Source organism: Toxorhynchites rutilus, chromosome 2, assembly GCF_029784135.1.
Source record: "Toxorhynchites rutilus septentrionalis strain SRP chromosome 2, ASM2978413v1, whole genome shotgun sequence".
Lineage (NCBI taxonomy): Eukaryota > Metazoa > Arthropoda > Insecta > Diptera > Culicidae > Toxorhynchites > Toxorhynchites rutilus.
Window position 1 is genome coordinate 319,822,612 of NC_073745.1, and position 20,439 is coordinate 319,843,050.

At 33.8% G+C, this 20,439-nt stretch overlaps 1 protein-coding gene across 27 annotated transcripts in view; it reads right to left on the reverse strand.

Moving 5' to 3' along the window:
• LOC129771300 (potassium voltage-gated channel subfamily KQT member 1) overlaps positions 1–20,439 on the reverse strand; it is a 1,095,885-nt gene that overhangs the window by 459,977 nt on the left and 615,469 nt on the right. Inside the window, exon 1 of one of the 27 annotated variants that reach the window (XM_055774822.1) lies at positions 15,356–15,379. The exons of the other annotated variants lie outside the window; for them this stretch is intronic. The gene's annotated coding sequence lies outside the window, so the exon portion shown is untranslated. Of the gene's footprint in view, positions 1–15,355; positions 15,380–20,439 lie in introns of those variants that run through there. 27 annotated transcript variants of the gene reach the window in all.

Consider the following 20,439-nt stretch of genomic DNA (forward strand, 5'->3'; position numbering starts at 1 on the left):
CGAAGCCAGTGGACCCGTTTATGAATGAACCGTCAGTAAAGAACATTTTATCAGATCCAACTTTCCCATATTTTTCCGAAAATATCGACGGAATAACATTGGAGCGTAGGTGATCTGGTATTCCATGGATTTTTTGTCGCATGGACAGATCAAAAATGACAGAGGAATTGCAAAAGTATGGGAAGCAAACTTGGTTGGAGATGCCCGGTGAAGGGTGCACTTCATGGGTAAGGTACTCATGGTATAGAGACATAAAACTTGACTGAGGAGTCAGTTGGAGTAGATTTTCGAAGTTATCAATCACCAATGGATTCATGATCTTGCAACGGATGAGAAATCTGTAGGATAATTCTGTGAACCGAAGAGTAAGCGGGGGTACTCCTGCCAAGACTTCGAGACTCATCGTATGTGTCGAATGTAAACACACCATGGCTATACGCAAGCAACGATATTGTATTCTCTCCAGCTTGAGAATATGAATCCTGGCAGCTGATCGGAAGCAAAAACTGCCATATTCTAACACTGATAATATCGTTTTGTATAACTGAATGAGGTCTCCTGGATGGGCACCCCACCATGTTCCGGTAATTGTTTGGAGAAAATTGATTCTTTGCTGGCATTTCTGTTTCAAATACGCAATGTGTATTCCCCAGGTACATTTAGAGTCAAAATATACACCCAGGTATTTGAAAAACATAGAGTGTTGGATCGTTTTGCCGGATAGGTAAAGCTGGAATTGGGCGGGTTCGTGCTTCCTAGAAAAAACGACCATTTCAGTTTTCTCCGTAGAGAATTCGATACCCAGCTTGAGAGCCCACGTGAACAGGTTGTTCAGGATTTTTGCAGAACGGCGGGATTAGTACCCGTGATGGAAATAACTCCATCGTCTGCAAGTTGTCTCAGCGTGCAGTCTCTAGTTAGACAATCATCTATATCATTGACGTAAAAACTATACAAGAGGGGGCTTAGGCAGGAGCCTTGTGGGAGGCCCATAAAACTGTAACGAGAAGATTTCAAGCTGCCATGATTGAAAAACATGTGCTTTTCCGAGAGTAAATTGTACAGGAAATTATTCAGAATTGGTGAAAGTCCACGATTATGAAGTTTCTCTGAGAGAATTTCCATGGAAACTGAATCAAATGCCCCTTTGATATCGAGAAAAACGGAAGCCATTTGTTCTTTGCGAGCAAATGCGATTTGGATTTCAGAAGATAGCAGCGCGAGACAATCGTTCGTCCCTTTACCTCGGCGGAAGCCAAACTGCGTATTTGACAGCAAATTGTTCGCTTGTCCAAACGAAGTAGAATCATTTTCTCTAACAATTTGCGAATACAGGATAACATTGCAATCGGCCTATACGAGTTGTGATCGCAAGCCGGCTTGTTGGGTTTCCGTATGGCTATCACTCTCACTTGTCTCCAGTCATGCGGGACAATATTCAGCTCCAGAAACTTGTTGAACAAGTTCAGCAAACGATGTTTTGCCAAGTCGGGAAGATTCTTCAACAAGTTGAATTTAATCTTGTCCGACCCCGGAGCTGAATTGTTACATGAGAGGAGGGCAATTGAGAATTCTACCATCGAAAAATTCTCATAATCGCCTTGGAGCGGAATGTCGCGTACGACGCTTTGTGCAGGAACGGAATCGGGACAAACCTTCCTTGCAAATTTGAAAATCCAACGGTCAGAGTATTCCTCACTTTCATTTGTATGGTTCCAGCCACGCATTCTCCTAGCCGTATTCCAAAGAGTGCTCATAGCTGTCTCCCTTGACAAACCATTGACGAACTTCCGCCAATATCCACGCTTTTTTGCTTTAATCAGACCATTCCTGTAGCGCTCCTCTTGTTATATGCCAAAAACGCGATAGCGCTCTTTTAGTTTGATGTTAATATTTCTGACTTGGTACCTCTTAACGTAGAATTTCGTCTTTCGGGGACGTTTGTAAAAGACTCCACGCGCTTTGTGCTTCAAACGATACTTTCGAATAAAATTGTGTAAATATAATATTCTCATTATTTTTAAATAATAATATATATACAAATAAGGAAGTTAATGTTAATAAATTCCATAAACCCCACTTTTTATGTGCGTTTTTTTTTATTAACACAACTTTTGTGGCCTAATCAGTTATCTGCGTTCTCTAGTATTTTTTCAAATTTACCCAAACTCATCCGCATTTTTGGCATATGCTCATAAAATTTGCTCCGCACTCAAAAGGTTAAATGTATATCTAGAGGAAAGCGTTTCAACTTAAGAATTGATTAATTTTATTGTAAGACTGATTGTTTGAAATGTTTACCGAGAGAAATTCTCTATTGATTCAGGACCTGACGAAGCATCACACAATGGAACTATGAGATGCTCCCCAGATTATGTGTGCTGGCTAGGGTGGCATCGAAAATGGTCATGTCAAATTTCAAAAACCGACCATGTACATTTTGTTTATTGGCCCAAAAAAAATATCTGTGCAAAGTTTCAGCTCGATCGGACATGATTTAAGGGGTGCCTCAAAGCGCTCAAAGTTTTGATTTTTTGATCCTCGAAAATGTTCCAAGAGAAATTTAGAAAATCGAATTTTTTTCGATGCTAAATGACTTAAAAATGCATGAAACTGGTGCCATCTCGAAAAAATTTTTGGCCGAGAATCGACCTTTTGGGACTTTGCCTGAGAGGCAATGAAGGTATGGAAAATTTTTTATCGAATTTAAAGAACCGACCATGTACATTCTATTTAATGAGCCAAAAAAATGATCTGTGCAAAGTTTCAGCTCAATCGCACATGATTTAGGGGTGCCTCAAAGCACTCAAAGTTTTGATTTTGCATCATCGAAAATCTTCCAAGGGGGGAGCAAAGGAAATTTAGAAGATCGAAATTTTTTTCGATGCCAAATGACTTAAAAATGCATGAAACGTCGAGATCCAAAAAAAAAATTTTGGCCGAAAATCGACTTTTTGGCACTTAGTTTCCCTTGGATGGTTTTCGAGGATCAAAAAAATCAAAACTTTGAGCGCTTTGAGGCACCCCTAAATCATGTCCGATCGAGCTCAAACTTTGCACAGATCATTTTTTTTTGGGCCAATAAACAAAATGTACATGGTCGGTTTTCGAAATTCGATGATGAAATTTTCCCCAACATCCATTGCCACCCTAATACTGGTGTACTAACATAAAAATCTACCAAATGATAGCTTTACTTTTTTTCCTATCTGAAGAAAAGTATGTTGGGAAGAAAGGAGCTGAGTTTTGCATTTATTTTATAATGTTCAATTGCCTTTATTTATGATAGCATTTTCCAAGCTATAAAGTCACAAATAATAGGAGACTAGCACATATTTCAATACAATCGAATAATAAAATCATTTCCATCATTGAATAATCTTTCGCATAAAAATCATTGAAACTGAAATGATTCATTGCTTGTCGGAAAATGCAATTGTTCCACCCATTCTGTTCCATTCCCCTCAATTGCAATCAAATCCAGGTACCATCATTCTTCACATTTATTGCTGTCGTTTGTCCTTTCTTCCAATGGTCAATATGGACAATAAATATGTCATGACTAAAACTGGAAGGCAAACACACCGAAATAATCTCTTTGTTACACACTATCACGGCTGTCATAACCGTATCTTGGTCAATATTCCCTCCTCTAGTAGAACTCCGAATGCTAGCAATACAAACAAACAATATCCTTCGAGAGTCACTGGGGACACATTGTATGTGTAAAGACGGTGGTGTGTACAACACAACCCCCTTAGGCAAATCTTATTGACACAATACGAAGAAATTGGCCCGTCGGCATCGGAAGGAAACATTGATCACTATCTTTTATTCATGACCCTTCCACCACAGAAACCCCAAGCAGTGGGACAGGCTTACAAGGATTGGATTTTTCTAAATCATCCTGCATCGGTGCAAAACAGTGAAATGATTTCGACTTATCAATGTCCTGCTTGTATTTTCAAATTTCGTGTTGAATTTTCTTACTCCTCGGATGTCCGACGATCAGCTCACGGAATCGCTATGAATCAATCGCCTCAAATAAGCTCAATTCGCACACAGGATTACCCTATGGCTCATTTGTTTCCATGAGTTTATACGTTGCTTCATAATTCATACCCTTACGGCCAAGTTAAATCTGGAGGAGAAATCGACTGGAAAACTCCCCAATTTCATTGGAATCCTTTTTTTTCTACCAATGCTGTCTGACACCATTAAAACATCGGTAGGTTTGGAGTTTTTCGGAGAGAAGGCACTCAGCTGGCCATATCGTCTGGCCGGAAAACAGAAGTGTGAAAAGCTGTCTGTTCGCTATAATGGTGCCATAAATTCCACTTCTGACTTCCGTTGCGGGGCAGGGGGGGGTGTATTTGTTTTCGGGGAATCAACACAGCGGACACACGATTGTTCGAGAGATGCGCTGGCATTTGATGTCTGGTCGCCGTTTTCGTCGTAATTCGAAAGGTCCGATAGAAAGATCCCTCTGGCATGAATTATTTCGCCGATTCCGTGTTTTATAGGCCTTTATAGGCTCTAACTAAAACACATAAAAATAAATAATATACTACCAATTAACCCCAGTAAATAATCATTAAAATACAATACTATTTATAATGATAAAATATTATTTTAATAAATTCTGAATTTATTACACTAAACAATACTAAACAAGCCTCTAGATACAGTTCATCTTGACATCTATATTTGCCATCTGAACATTTTCTTATCTGCGGCTGATAAATTATCCAGATTTGGAATGTTACCAATTAGTTCTAGATCGATTCCCGGTGTTCGTTCAGGCTTGATTAAACTAAGTTAAATTTCGTTACCTCGAAGCTCTTGATGAGCGTCAACGAACCGGCGTTGAGATCTGTGGAAGTAAGGTGGATGCTCGAGGAACTTGGAAAAAAGTATCTCATCCCATCCAACACGAGTGAGGTTAACGAAATCGTCAAACGATTCAATTATACAATTAACGAAATATTTCGATGTATACAAGGAAAATACGAAGAATTGAACCGTAAAGAACCCAAATATGCGACCCAGAGATTTTTTTTCTGCGGTTTGAGAGAAGGAGAAAAAAGACTTACTGATACATATCAGAAATTATTGAAAAACAGACATAAAAGTTATGATGAGGCTCTGGTAAAATTTCGAAAAATTATTCTTCCGTAGCGTACTTTTTAATGTAGAGCCAATTCCGAAAAAAAAGGTCTGTAACTCTGTCATTATTGAAATTTGAAAATATTCGTAGAAGGGTTTTTTTTCTCAAATATGATCATCTATTGCCTCCTGAGCGATTCTGGATAATTTTTTTTTTCATGTGAAAAAGGTGTTTTCTTACTTTAAGGGAATATATCAAAAATTAAATTATTCTTTTATTTTCAAAAAACGGAAAATACATGTATAAAAACGGATATATTTTTTTTCTTTTGACTCGCTTGACTTGGCTTGTGATATTCCGATCGATCATCCAATTATCACGAGTTCGTGCATTGTACAGTTTAAAATAAAATGTGGTTAAGAGGGTAAAATTGAAGTCCTTGGAATTTACTTGTATGAGTAAAAGGTAGAATTATTAAAATAGCAATTGTTTTAACTAAAGCATTTACTTCTCCTAATTTATTAGAAATTGATCGTAAAATTGCATGAGCAAATAAAGAATATCATTCAGGTTGAATATGAACTGGTGTTACTATGGGTTAACTGGAATAACATTTTCTGGGTCTCTTAATAAGTAGTTAAATTTTCAAATAAAAGCAATTAAAATTCAGATGGAAATGATAAATAAATGACATGGAACTTTATCAGTATATCTATTTAATCCTAATGGGTTTTTTTTTATCCTGTTTGGTGTAAAAGTAAAAGGTGGATTATTGTTAAAGCTAAAATGATAAAAGGTAAATAAGATGAAAAGTAAAAAAATCGGGTTAAAGTTGCATTATCAATTGCAAATCCTCCTTCAATTCATTGGACTAAATCATTCCCTAAATAAGGAATAGCTGATAAGAGATTTGTAAAAACAGTTGCTCCTCAGAAGGATATTTGTCCCCAAGGTAAAACATATCCTGAAAATCCTGTTGCTATTGTTATAAATAATATAATTACTCCTACTATTCCTGTAGGAATATAAAGAAATGAATTATAATAAATTCCTCGTCTTTCATGGGTAAATAAACATGCAAAGCAAAATGAAGCTCCATTTGCATGACAAATTCGAAGTAGTCACCCATTGTTAACATCTCGATAAATATGATCAAAATCGGTTTCAATATGTGCTGTATAATGTATTGCTAAGAAAAGGCCTGTTAAAATTTGAATAATTAAACAAAATCCTAAAAGAGATCCAAAATTATTTTTTTTATAGAGTCAGTAATAGTTTTTTTTAGATAAAAAAATTGCTAATATTATTAAAATAATAGAAATAGTTAAAATAATTAGACTTATAATAGTAAGTGTTAAAATTATTTAGTCCTAATGATTGGAAGTCGTTCATACATACATATATTAGGCTGTCAAAAAAGTCCTGCGGTATTTTTTTTAGTTTTCATTTGTTCATAAAATTAGTTACAATCATCTGTTTGAAGTCAAATATGCGCCGTTTTGTTCGATGACTTGTTCCCAACGAGATGCCAACTTCATAATACCCCTGTTAAAGAAGCTCGCTTCCTTATTGGCAAAAAACTCGGATAGCCAATTTTCACAGGCCTCTTTTGTGGCTAACTTCTGACTACCTAGCTCGTTCGCCATGGACAAAAACAGGTGGTAGTCACTTGGTGCAAGGTCCGGACTATACGGCGGATGCAAAAGAACCTCCCATCCAAGCTCCCGGAGCTTCTGGCGCGTCACCAAAGAAGTGTGTGGCCTGGAGTTGTCCTGATGGAAGACAATGCGGCCTCTGTTTATCAAAGATGGCCTCTTCTTCATGATTGCTACCTTCAAGGGGTCCAGTTGTTGGCAGTACAGGTCCGAATTGAGCGTTTGGCCATAGGGAAGGAGCTCATAATAGATTATTCTTTGACAATCCCACCAAACACACAGCAGAACCTTCCTGGCCGTTTATGAGGGCTTGGCCACCGTCTGAGCCGCTTCAGCGGGCTTCGACCACGACCGTTTGCGCTTCACGTTGTCGTAAGTGACCCACTTTTCATCGCCAGTCACCATCCGCTTCAGTAACGGGTCGATTTTGTTGCGATTCAGCAGCAAAGATGTTTTTTTGCGTCAACGTGTATGGCACCCATACATCGTGCTTCTTTGTGACAATTGACTCGTTTTGGATACATAAAAAAAGTTTGCAAAAAGGGTTCCTCGTAACGAACTTTGGTAAACGTATGCCTCATAATTTTGGGCAAACCTTGTTCTCCAGTAGATTCAGATTCGTCTGGACCAACGTTCAATACAAATTGATTTGAAAGTGTTTTTCAGTCCGCGGAATGAATTGTGGTTCATTTGCGTCTACAGATTGCGTCGTCGCATGTTCGGAGAATAGCTCACTTTCTTGTTCATTTTGTTTTTTGGATCTTTGAAATTCACGGCTAATGGTTTATGGTTTGTATACAATATGAATTTGTATCCAAAATGACGGACGGAGAAATGTTGTGGCCCAATAAACAGCAAAGTTACTATACAATCGCAAGAGAGGTTTTGCGATTGTATAGTAACTTTCTCCATTTTTATTAAGGGTGCGTAAGGCAAATGCTACAGGTTTGCCTATCCCAATAGGTCTTTGTGAGAATACGGCTCAAATTACATACTTTGTTGCAATATAATTGTAGTCATATATGTTTTGTTGAAGTCAGGATGAATCAGGATCGCACAATTGCTGAGAATTTGTATATATTTTTGACGTAGGACTACGTCTTTCATTTCTATACCGGGGTGTAAAATCAAAGTTTCGAAAACGAAAGCGTTACGCCGGAGACCGAGATTTTGAGCGTTAATTGCTCCTAAACAACTGAACGAAATGGTATGATAAACACTTCATTCGAAAGATAAAATGTCTACGCGTTCTATACTTGTTACTTTTTGATCCAAAAACTTGTTTCAATAGTCTTAAAATTGCTTTCAAAACAGGCTATTGAAATCACCAATCGGTATATAAGCGAGCGCCGCTCGGAAATCCACTCAGTTCTAATTGAACAGCGATTGGAGCATGTTGTCGCTGTTGTGGTGAAGCTCTTCGTTTATCATGAAAGCGCTGATGAACGGTGTCACCAAGAGCCTGTTTGTGCACCTTAGGCTAGACATGAATCCATCAGGAGGAGAGTGATGCCACAAACGGTTCCCCGGGAAGATCTCGAAGTAGCCGCTACACACACACACATACACGCGCGGAATTCTTTCCGTTTGAATGCCATTCAGCATCGAGAAAGATCCGGAAAATAATCTGCCAGTTCCTCTGGGAATTTAAAAATACATTCATGTGAAAGAGTTTATTTGAATGTTTTCTATCCATGAACACTGTGACCAAATACATTTGGTTTTGTGGTTTTTCAATCAATCGCAATTAACAGGATAGCTTCTGAAGATTATTCTTCTCCATCAGTAGGATATTTCCGTATCCAATATTGTATGCGCCCGCAATCGTTTCTTGCTCAGTCGCCGAAAGTTGCGAGCTCAAAGAGTTCATTCCCCTCTAGTTTGCCTTCCAAATTGCCATCGTAAACCACACCTTCTCTCGATTCAATCACACACAAAAAGCATACTTAAGCGATATTCTGGTGGTGAGACACATTAATTTTTCGTGAGGACATCGACAAGACAACATCGTTGTCTAACGTGCTGGAGGAGGTGGACGGCGAAGGATCGACACATACACGCGCAGAATTCTTTCCGTTTGAATGCCATTCAGCATCGAGAAAGTTCCGGAAAGATCTAATCATTGCTGGGAAATAATCAGCCAGTTCCTCTGGGAATTTAAAAATACATTCATCTGAAAGAGTTTATTTGAATGTTTTTTATTCATGTAACACTGTGATCAAATATTTTTCAATCAAGTACTATTAACAGGTGGTTATCGAGTTAGTATTAACCACTGGTGGGCTTCCAGTATCGAGGAAAATGTGGAAATATCTAATCGTTACTGAAAATAATCTGCCAGTTCCTCTGGGAATTTAAAATTACATTCATGTGAAAGAGTTTATTTTAATGTTTTCTATCCATAAAATATCCATATAATACATTTGGGTTTGTGATTTGTCAATCAAGTACAGTTAGCAGGTTAGCTTCTGAAGATTATTCTTCAGAACAAGGTTTTTCGTATCCTATATTGGATGCATAAAACCTTGTGCCTCCAACGTAACGCTCTCGTTTTCGAGGTCTCCCAAATATTCATTTATTCATTCATTCAGAATGGATTTAGATTCAACTTCAAACAAATGATCTCTAAATCAACGATAGTCCTACGTCACCCTTGCGGTTATACCATAGATATAACCCACTTCCTGTTTTTTTTTATAAATTTGAGCGTGTGTTCAATCTTTGACGAATTTCATGCCAACTCGACTGGCCGTTGGCAGCACCATCTCATATAGTAGTGAAACGTTGTGGGTGTAAAGACATGGGTCATTTAAGCAATTTTGCATACTTGAAATATTCGAAAAATAATGTTTTGCGTCTCACGTTTGACATGTTCTTAACATGATTCTAAATGGAGAAATGTTAGCAGAGCATTTCAAATGCGATAATTTATACATAAAAATGTAACGAATTGAACATTCATAGCATTTTTTCAAAGAAAAACATGAAAAAGTTGTTGTTCGAAAAAAAAATTCCATGTAAATGGGCTCATCATTCGATGTATGGAAAACTTGTTGGAAATTTTAAGGGCTATTTATATCTATTTTTTCAGAATTTTTGTATGTTTACGAGAAAAATGAAATTTTAATTTTCTAAATATCTTTTTTTTCAATGAAATTTTTTTCCAAAAAAAAATCTTTGATAATTTTTAATGAAAACCTAAGTAATTTCCTACATTTGATTCGCTGATCATTTTTTAGATCTTATAGTTTTTAAATTAGGATTTTTCGAAAAAAGTTGAAAAAAAATTTCAAATTCAAATTTAAAAATTTAAAAAAAAAACCTACAAAAAATCTATCAGACCTACAAAATTTTAGTCACATAATGGAATGTAGAAAAATTCTTTTGGTTTTCATTAAAAATTATCAAAGAATTTATTATAAGAAAAAAATCATTGAAAAAAAATATTTTGAAAATTTAAATTCATTTTTCTCGAAAACATATGCTTTGGTTAAGAAAATTGTATTGCAGAGCTCGGAACACTGCCACGGCTGCTTCTGCTACCAAAAATAGTAAACGAAAAAGTATTACATTCAATCAAAATGCCTCGGCCAACGAAGAGAAGGGTTAAAGTTCTCCATCGTTTACTATTTATATGTGAAAAAAAATACGATCAACGAAGGAAAATATTAAGGAATTAACAACATCGAGTTACTTCTATATATATATTCATAATTGCAATTGTGCATCGGAGCACATCGTTCAAACATTTTACTTCAGTATTGAATTGTTATTTTTTCTTCGAATGTATTCTAAAACTCGCATCAATGATGCGCCACACAGTCTGATATGTGAATTGATCTATTCACGTACAAAAATCCTAAGATGAGAACAGACAATAGAGGGTCTTTTACGGACCAAATTTCTGTCAGTCGTTCTGATTTCTGATTGTCTGATTTCGATAAATTTTGTAAACAAAGTTGATTTTTTTCAGTGTTGCCAATACAAATAAATAGCGTTGGATTTGTATTAAATTTAGAAATAGTGAATATAATGAATATTACGATATTTAGTTTAAAGGAAATGTAGAGGAATTATATGCAAGTTTATGTATGTGTTTTTTTTTTCACAATGAAATAGAGTGACTCAGTGACTCAATTGTCAATTTAGCTTCGTTAGGTTCCTAATGCGATTTCATATTTCGCAATATAATTTCCATTGCTAAGAAGAAATGGAAAGTCTCATCATTCACTATGCAAATGAGAGAGTTGTTAGCTCTGGCTCGTAAATATGAAAAAAGAGATGGATGCCTGGTTGAAAATACGCAAAATCATTAAATTCGCATCAACCAAATGTTACGATTCATTGAAACAGAATCCGAAATTTTCTAAAATTTGGCAACTCATCTTCATGTCATGGCTTCGTTTTTGGACGACGAAGAAAAGTATGAAGCCAGTTGTCTGGGCTTATCTTAGCAAAAATCAAAACCAACTGTGTGATTTGCACTTCTATCGCAAACACTATTACCCCATGAAAACACGTGCTTTTACCTATACTATTACAATGGCTTCCTTCCGAGTAATTCCAAATGAAATCGACAAATGACAAAACATGAGTATTTTTGATTCGAATGAAATTTTGTATTCCGTTTGGGTTAGAGAAAATATGAGTTTTCCACAGCAATTGGGAATTTTTTGACCCAAGCGTAACTTTTGAAAAGGGCGTATCGATTTGATTAAGAGAAATCTTTGATAATTTATATCTCAAAAACTATGAGTCGTACCGAAATAGTGTCTTAGAAAGAGTTATAGAGTATTGATGGCTGAATATGAAAAAAATGTACACTGAGAAAAAAAATTAGTACTCTTTTTTTTATTTACAAAATCAAAATTCAATTTGCAATATCCAAAATACATATTTTTTAATTTTTTTTTTAAATTTTTTCATACAAAATAAAAGTCATGCAGAAAATTGAAAAATGGGCCTGAGATGGTAAAACTATTTTTGACGAACTTTGTGGAACATCGAATTTTTAGGAATTTTCGAAACATCGAATTTTTGTATGTTAATAATCATTTTTAGCCACAAATTATGAATCCTGATGTGACTTAGAACAAAAAAGGTTATTATCAATCTCCTTCTAAATGTAGCCATTCTCGAAATATTAAAAAAAATATTTCTAATTTATTGTCTTTTTTTATAGTAAATAATCCCTTTTAATATGTTTGTCGTTTGTCGTCATGTTCATAATATTTTATGACTTTGCTTATAATTTCCAACAACTTTTCCAAATACATCATCATGGTTCATTTTTTGACTCAAGCGTAATTTTTGAAAAGGGCGTATCGATTTGAGTACGAGAAATATTTGATAATTTATATCTAAAAAAATATGAGTCGTACCGAAATAGTGTGTTAGAAAGAGTTATAGAGTATTGTTGGCTTAATTTGAAAAAAATATACACTGAGAAGAAAAATTAGTTTTTTTTTATTTACAAAATAAAATTTGAATTTGCTATATAAAAAAATATGTTTTTTTTTATATTTTTTTCAATGTTTTCATATAAAATGGAAGTCATGTACAAAATTTAAAAAATGGGCCCAAGATGGTAAAACTATTTTTGACGAAATTTGTGGAACATCGAATTTATAGGAATTTTCGAAACTTCGAATTTTTTTATGTTAGCAATCATTCTTAGCCACAAATTATGAATTCTGATGTGATTTAAAACAAAAAAGGTTATTATCAATCTTCTTCTGAATGCAACCATTCTCGAGATATTTAGAAAAAAAAATTGTAATTTATTGTCTTTTTAATAGTAAATAGGCCCTTTAAATATGTTTGTCGTGTTATACCATCATGTTCATGAGATTTTATGAATTCGCTTATAATTTCCAACATTTTTTTTTGATTGATTGAAGTTTGTATTAAGATAAAAAAGATTCTTTAGTTTCGCTACGTTTTGTATCAACCCACATGTCTTCGAATGTTTCGTAACGTAACTCCTAAACATATGTCTTTACCATAACGATGAATTTGGAAAAGTTGTTGGAGATTATAAGCGAATTCATAAAATCTCATGAACATGATGGTATAACACAACAAACATATTTAAAGGGCCTATTTACTATTAAAAAGACAATAAATTACAATTTATTGTCTTTACATAATACATACAAAATACATATTTTTTGATATCGCAAATTAAAATTTTATTTTGTAAATAAAAAGAAAGAGTACAGATTTTTATTATCAGTATGTATTTTTTTCAGATTAAGCCAACAATACTCTATAACTCTTTCAAACACACTATTTCGGTACGACTCATATTTTTTGAGATATAAATTATCAAAGATTTTTCGTACTCAAATCGATACGCCCTTTTCAAAAGTTACGCTTGAGTCAAAAAATGAACCATGATGATGTATTTGGAAAAGTTTTTGGAAATTATAAGCAAATTCATAACATTTCATGAATATGACGCTATAACACGACAAACATATTAAAAGGGTTTATTTACTATGAAAAAGACACTTAATTGCAAATATTGTTTTCAATATTTCGAGAATGGCTTTATTTAGAAGGAGATTGATAATAACCTTTTTTGTTTTAAATCACATCAGAATTCATAATTTGTGGCTAAAAATGATTGTTAACATACAAAAATTCGAAGTTTCGAAGTTTTCTCAGAGTATATTTTTTTCATATTCAACCATTAATACTCTATAACTCTTTCTAAAACACTATTTCGGTACGACTCATAGTTTTTGAGATATAAATTATCAAAGATTTCTCTTATACGCCCTTTTCAAAAGTTACGATTGAGTAAAAAAATTCCCAATTGCTATGAAAAACTCATATTTCCTCCAAACCAAACGGAATACACACTTTGATTGGAATCAAAAATACAAGTTTTTAAAATCTGCATTTTTGAGACAGCAATTACAAATGCTGTTCCACCTTCACCTTAACTGTCAATAACTGTTTTCAAACAAACTTTTTGATTTTTTCTGATTTTTTGAAAACTCAAACAGCCAGCCAGCTTTAATGAAAATACCCGAGAGTAGATTCACAAGTGATATTTTGATATGGATATGAAGATAACGTAAATGGAATTCGGAAGAAAATAATGAGCTCCCGGGCAATGTTAAAAAAATCAAAAAATTTAAAACTATTGATAAGGCTATCATTTTTATCAATAAAAACATGGAATAGAAAATAGAAACAATCTTGAAATGAAATTTTAGCCGAAAAAAAAGATGTTTCATAATTTTTACCCCAAAACTAGAGGAATGTCGACGTCGACAACCGGGGGAGGAGTATAAGGAATGTCCACGCATGTCCACGGATGGGGAGGGGGTAATATAAAATCATGCTTTTTCTGTCCACGTGGTATGTAGACAGCCCCTTAGGAGTCAAATTATTTGGTTTTTTTCTTCTTTCCTCCTTTTGTTGAAGAAATTCCCCGTTGTTTCGACTGAACCATCACCGGCTTCCACATAAACAATAGAAAGTCAGTGAACAATGAGTTGCATTGTTAGAAGAAAAAAAGACTCCTATGACACTTGTATATTTTGAGGAGCGCACTAGAAATACGTCTGACTCGAACGAGAATTGAACTGATTATGTTTTTCAGACAAGGAAGATCAGCCAATTGGATTACTACCAATGATGCCGATGTTTGCTCTGTTTGAGCGAATCGTATTCTGAAATATCGTGCACATCATGTATTGTCAACATCTGCTGTTACCGCGGCTCATCGCAGTGAAACTTAAATAAACATTTGCTCAAACCAAATAACTTCCAATATTGACTATCTTTTCAAACATACAGAAACGTAAACCGCTTTGTGGCACGAAACTATTTCAACTTGACGAAACTACTGTAACCGTCGCAAATCACATTAAATCCCCCGAAACATCACGATTCCAAAAACTTGCATCCTACTCGGTCGCATACTCCCGTTGTAACGAGCATTTCCAACATCCGAGCTACGATTATGCATTCCCATTTACGGCATTGTTAAACAATTAATTATAATATTACACCTGCATCAACACCGACCCGATTCGTGTGGGGTCTCATGTAGCGTTACATGCTTGTTCCCACGTTTATAGGGATGAGAACACTAGGCGAAAGGTCCGGTAGGCAGGGACAAATTGTATTGCGGTCCTCGGGAGGGCGGTATGTAAGAGCCGGAATATAACAACTTATGTAACGACATCTGGAACACGAGTGTTTCAATTTGTGACCAATTCACCTACCAGAAGCATTTAAATTATGTTTGGTTCGCGTTGTCGAAATTTTATTATGTCCAACATAAGCCAAAAACAATACATATGGAATGCAAACTAATCCCTCCGTAAAAAGCAGGAGCACAATGTGTAAAGTTTATTCTACAATGCTGCACAATTCATGTTCTATAGTTTGTATGATGGAAGGGCAGCAGCACACAAACAGTCGAAATTCTAGTCGGACAAAGTTATTCTGCTGTATGTTCCACATGCTCCACTATGGTGCAACAAAAACGGGGAAGAACTGCCCACAATTTAATTTGGGATGCTGCACAAGGTATGACAATTAAATGCAATCGATACCGTTTGGTTATGTTCACCTGTGCCTTCTGGCGCCGTTGTCGTTTGCAATCGCCAATGCTATGGAGATTGGTTTTTGTTGAGATAATGTGCATTTGCATCCACCAGAGCTTCTGTACACATACCTGGAAAGAAACAAAAAAAAAAGAACAAAACTTTAGAACATAAACTTCATCGCAGAAGCTTAATTGATTGAACATTTGAAATACACCCTCCACTCGCACAGAAAATGCCGTGCTCATAGTTGACACTTTCGTGACAACGCCTTAATTATTTTAATGTCAGTTTTACAGCGTCGTTCATGTTAATCAAAAGCACCTCTATTTGAAGTAAGAAAACATGTGTACTACGAAACGAGTGGTGCCTCGACAAACAGACGACCTGCATTCTAAATCAGACATATCCATAGCTTGTGGCCTATCCCACCCCGCAATAACTGTCGCCCATAAATTTGAGAGTTTAGGCATCGCGTGTCTGTAATGGCACTTCCGTAAGCTTTGAAACGTGGTCGGGAGCGTGAGACCCGTGCTTGTTAACCTTTACACTACTGACATGTCATACGTGAACAATTGATTTTCACAACAAGCGATTGAAAATCGATCTCGATTAGTTTCGAATTTTGTACCTCGGGTTTCATTTTCCCACGCAAAGGCTCACACGGATGCGTTAGAGTTCATTTCCGAACCTTTTGGCTGTCGTTAAATTGGACGATGATGATGATGATGATGGAGCGAGCGTTCTACCGTAATTACCCGACACTCTTCGTCACCGCAGCGCTGTCCGCTTGCTGTCTCTAAGTGTCCGCGGTAGGGCATTCCATTAGGTGAAAGTGTTAAGTGAAACACCAGCGGCACGCCTTTCCGACCGGAGTGACGGAGCTTGATGAGAGGAAATGGTGGATGTCAAAATTAAATCATCCTGGGTTACGTACACCTGTGTGCACGCGATGCTTCTCTTCCCTTCCAGTGGCAAGCTGCTCGTAATAGAGACCTCACTTTATTAACGTAATTTTCTGCGTTTGTCATATCCAAATGAACCTGTTTTCGACAACATCGAATGGAATGTATTAATTGTATTTTCAGGCGGCTTGTATGTAGCTCAAAGCTAAAGATATCGACTTAAACATACAATTGAAATTTCTTTTTAAGCTCAACGAGGACTGCCAATTTTTCAAGTTTTCAATCTATTTATCCTTCGATTTTTTTTTTATTTTTCGATTTTTCAAATTTTTAAATTTTACGATTTTCCAACTTTTTGAATTTTCGATGTTTTTCGCAGATTTTTCTATTGTTGTATTTTTGTATTTTTAGATTTTTAGATTTCTCAATTATTCGATTGTGCTTTTTTTTCAATTTTTAAATTTTTCGATCTTTCGATTTTTTAATTTCCTATTCGATTTCATCAAATTTCTCGATTTGCTCGATCTCTTCGATCTTTTCGATCTTTTCAGAATTTTCTAGATTCTTTCGGAAAAATCAAAAAATTAAAATCAAGAATCGAGAAAATAGAGGAAATCAAGAAATTCGAACATTGAGAAAATCTGGAATCATGAAAATCTACTTCATGATTGTAGATTACCCATTTTTTTCTCTGTATTATAGTAAAATTCAACACTTTTGGCTGGTTCGCCACTTTTTACTTCCATTTTTTGGAAGAATGTGGGGAGTGAGAATTGAACTTGTGACATTCAGCGTGAGAGGTAAAGATGTTACCACTACGTAAGATCGCCTCCCAATTGTAGATTATCCTGCTTTTCTCTATTTTTTGGATTTTCTCGATTTTCTCGCTTTTCGATTCTATCGATTTTTGATTTCATCAATTTTTGAGTTTTAAGATTTTTGATTTTCTCGATTCTGAATTTTCGCTATTCTTGCTTTTCGATTTTTTCGCTTTTCAATTTTCTCGATTTTTGATTTCCCTGATTTTCGATTTTTTTTCGATTTTGTCTCAATTTTCTCGATTTTTGATGTTTTCGGTTTTTGATTCGATTTTTTCGTCTTTTAATTTCTCGGCCTTCTATTTTGCGATTTTTCTGATTTTCCTTTTTTTTTTTTGATTTTTTTTCCATTTTCGATTTTTTCGATTTTGGTTTTTTTTTTTGCTTTTCGATTTTCTTGATTCTATATTTCCTTGATTTGTAGATTTTATCGATTTTCTCAATATTAGATTCCTCAGATATTTTCGATTCCCTTGATTTTGATGTTTTTAGATTTTTGATTTTATCGGCTTTAAATTTTCGATTTTTGGGCTTTTCAATCATCCTGATTTTTAATTTTAATGATTGTCGATTTTCCCGATTTTAGATTTTTTCAATTTTCAATTTTCTCGCTTTCAGATTTAATCGATTTTCTCTATTATTGATTTTCTTGATCTTCAATCTTTTTTTAATTTTCTCGATTTTTCACTTTTTCGATTTTTGATTTTCGATTCGATTTTCTAGCTTTTGATTTCTCTCGATTTACGATTTTTCAATGTTTTGATTTTTCGATTTTTCGATTTTTCGATTTTTTTTATTTGCTCGATCTTTTGTATTGAATATTTTTTCGGAAAAATCTAAAATTCGAAACCAAGAATAGAGAAAATCTTTTTGATTTTTTCGATTTTGTCGCTTTAAGATTTAGATAATATTTTCTCGTTTCTCGATTTTATCCATTTTTTTAGATTTTTGATTTTGTCGATTGTGAATGTTCGCTCATTTGCGATTTTGCAAATTTCCGAGTTTTCGATGATTTTTGGCGGATTTATCTATTTTTCTATTTTTCGATTTTTCGATTCTCCTACATTTTTGAGTTTACGATGATTTTTCGATTTTTAGATTTTCTCGATTTGCTCGATCTTTAGTTTTCTAGATAACCTAAAATCTAAAATCGAAACAATCAAGGAAATAGAGGAAATCGAAAAACAAGACAATCTGAATTCAGGAAAATCTATTTCATGATTGAAGATTATTCTGGTTTTCTGATTTATTTTTGTTTTTATTAATTTTTTTTTATTTTTGATTTTCTAGATTTTTAATGTTTATATTTATCAGCTCCTAGATCTTCTTGATTTTATATTTCCTTATTTTTCTATTTTTTAGTTTTTTAGTTTTGGATTTAAGATTTTCTAGATTTAAAATTTTGGTTTTTTCATGCTTTCTGATTTCCTCGATTTTTAATTCTCTTGATTTCATATTTCCTTGTTTTTCTCGATTTGCTCAATATTAGATTTTCTCGATTTTCGACCATCACGATTTTTCATTTTATCGGTTTACAAATTTAGATTCATCAATTTCACGATTGCTCAATTATTTCTATTCTTTATTTTTTATATGCTTTTGATTGTTTCAAAATTCCGATTTCTTCCAGTTTTTTTAAATTTGTTGTTTTTTTTTTATTTTTCGATGCTTTCGGTTTTTTTGATTTTTTTCAATTTTCCAAGTTTTTCTATTCTCTTCATTTTTCGATTTCTTTTCTTTTCTTCGGTTTCGACTATTTCGGTAGTTTCTAATCGATTTTCAATTTCTCGATTGTTAGATTCGTTCTTTCGATTTTTTATATTCTTTTGATTGTTTCGAAATTCAGATTTATTTCTGTTTTTTGATTTTTCGAAAGAATCGAGAAATTCATTCGATTTTTTCGATGCTTGGATTTTACGATTATTAGATTTTTTTATTCTTTTGATTTTTTGGATGAAAGAATATTCTTGTTTTTTTTTGTATTTTGTATTTTCTTTCTGTTTCGATTTTTCAATTCTTTCGACTTTTTTCGATTCTTCATTTCAATTATTTGATTTCCCATTTTTTTGTTCACATTTTTTCGATTTTTTTTCTTTCTTCGATTTCGATTCTTTCAATTCTTTTGATTTTTTCGATTCTTTCAATTCGTGCTATTCTTTACATTTCTCTATTTCTTTTCTTTTCTTAGATTTCGACTATTTCGGTAGTTTTGATTCGATTTTCGATTTCTCGATTGTTCGTTTATTTCTATTCTTTCGATTTTTTATATTCTTTTGATTGTTTCGAAATTTTTCGGTTTTTCGATTTTTCGTTTTTTTATTCTCTCTATTCTTCAGATTCTTTCAATTCTTTGATATATTTTTTAAAATTTTTCGATGTTTCGATTTTTAAATTCTTTCGATTATTTTCGATTCTTTATTTCGATTATCTGATTTTCAATTTTTTTGTTCTTTCGAACCTTTTCTATTCTCTCGATTTATGATTTTCTCCTTTTTTTAACTCTAGGATTTGGGTTTTTCAATCATTCCGATTTTGAATTTTACTGCTTGTCGATTTTCTCGATTTTTGATTTTTAATTTTCTCGATTTTAATTTTTTTTTATTTTTCATTTTCTTGATTTCAGAGCCCTCGTTTCCGATTTATTTTTTTCAATTTTCGATTCGATTTTGTAGCTTTTCGATTCTCTCGAGATTTTTTATTTTCGCGATTTTTTTTATGTTTTCGATCTTCTCGATTCTTTCGGTTTTTTCGACATCTCAGAGTTTTTCGATTTTATCCATATCAAAAAAGTCTTTTGGTTATTTAATTTTAATTTTTTTTTCGATTTATTGAATTTTCGATTCTTTTGATTTTTCCGTTTTTTTAGAAATTCTGATTTATTGATTTTTTTTTATTTTTTAGTTTTCAAATTTTTGATTATTTTGATTTTTTCGAATCTTTTGATTCTTTCGGTTTTCAATTTTTGATTTTTGGTTTTTCGATTCTTTCAATTCATTAGATTCTTCGAAGTGTTTCAAAACTCCGATTTCTTTCGGCTTTTCGTTTTCTTCTATTTTCTTTGAATTTAATTCTTTCGGTTCTTTTGATTCGATTTACAATTTCTCAACTGTTCGATTATTTCTCTTCTTTGGTTTTTTATATGATTATTTCAAAATTCGATTCTTTTGACTTTTTTGATTATTTCGATTGCTTTAATGTTTTTGATTTTTTCGATTATTTGATTTTGCGATTATTTTCATTCTTCTACGCTCTACGATGTTTTGATTTATTGATTTTAACAATTGTTGATTCATGAATTTTTGCATTTTTAGATCTTTGAATTTTCAGATTCGTTGATTTCTGTAATTTTCGATTTTTTAATCTTTCTCTTTCTCTTTCTCTTCTCTT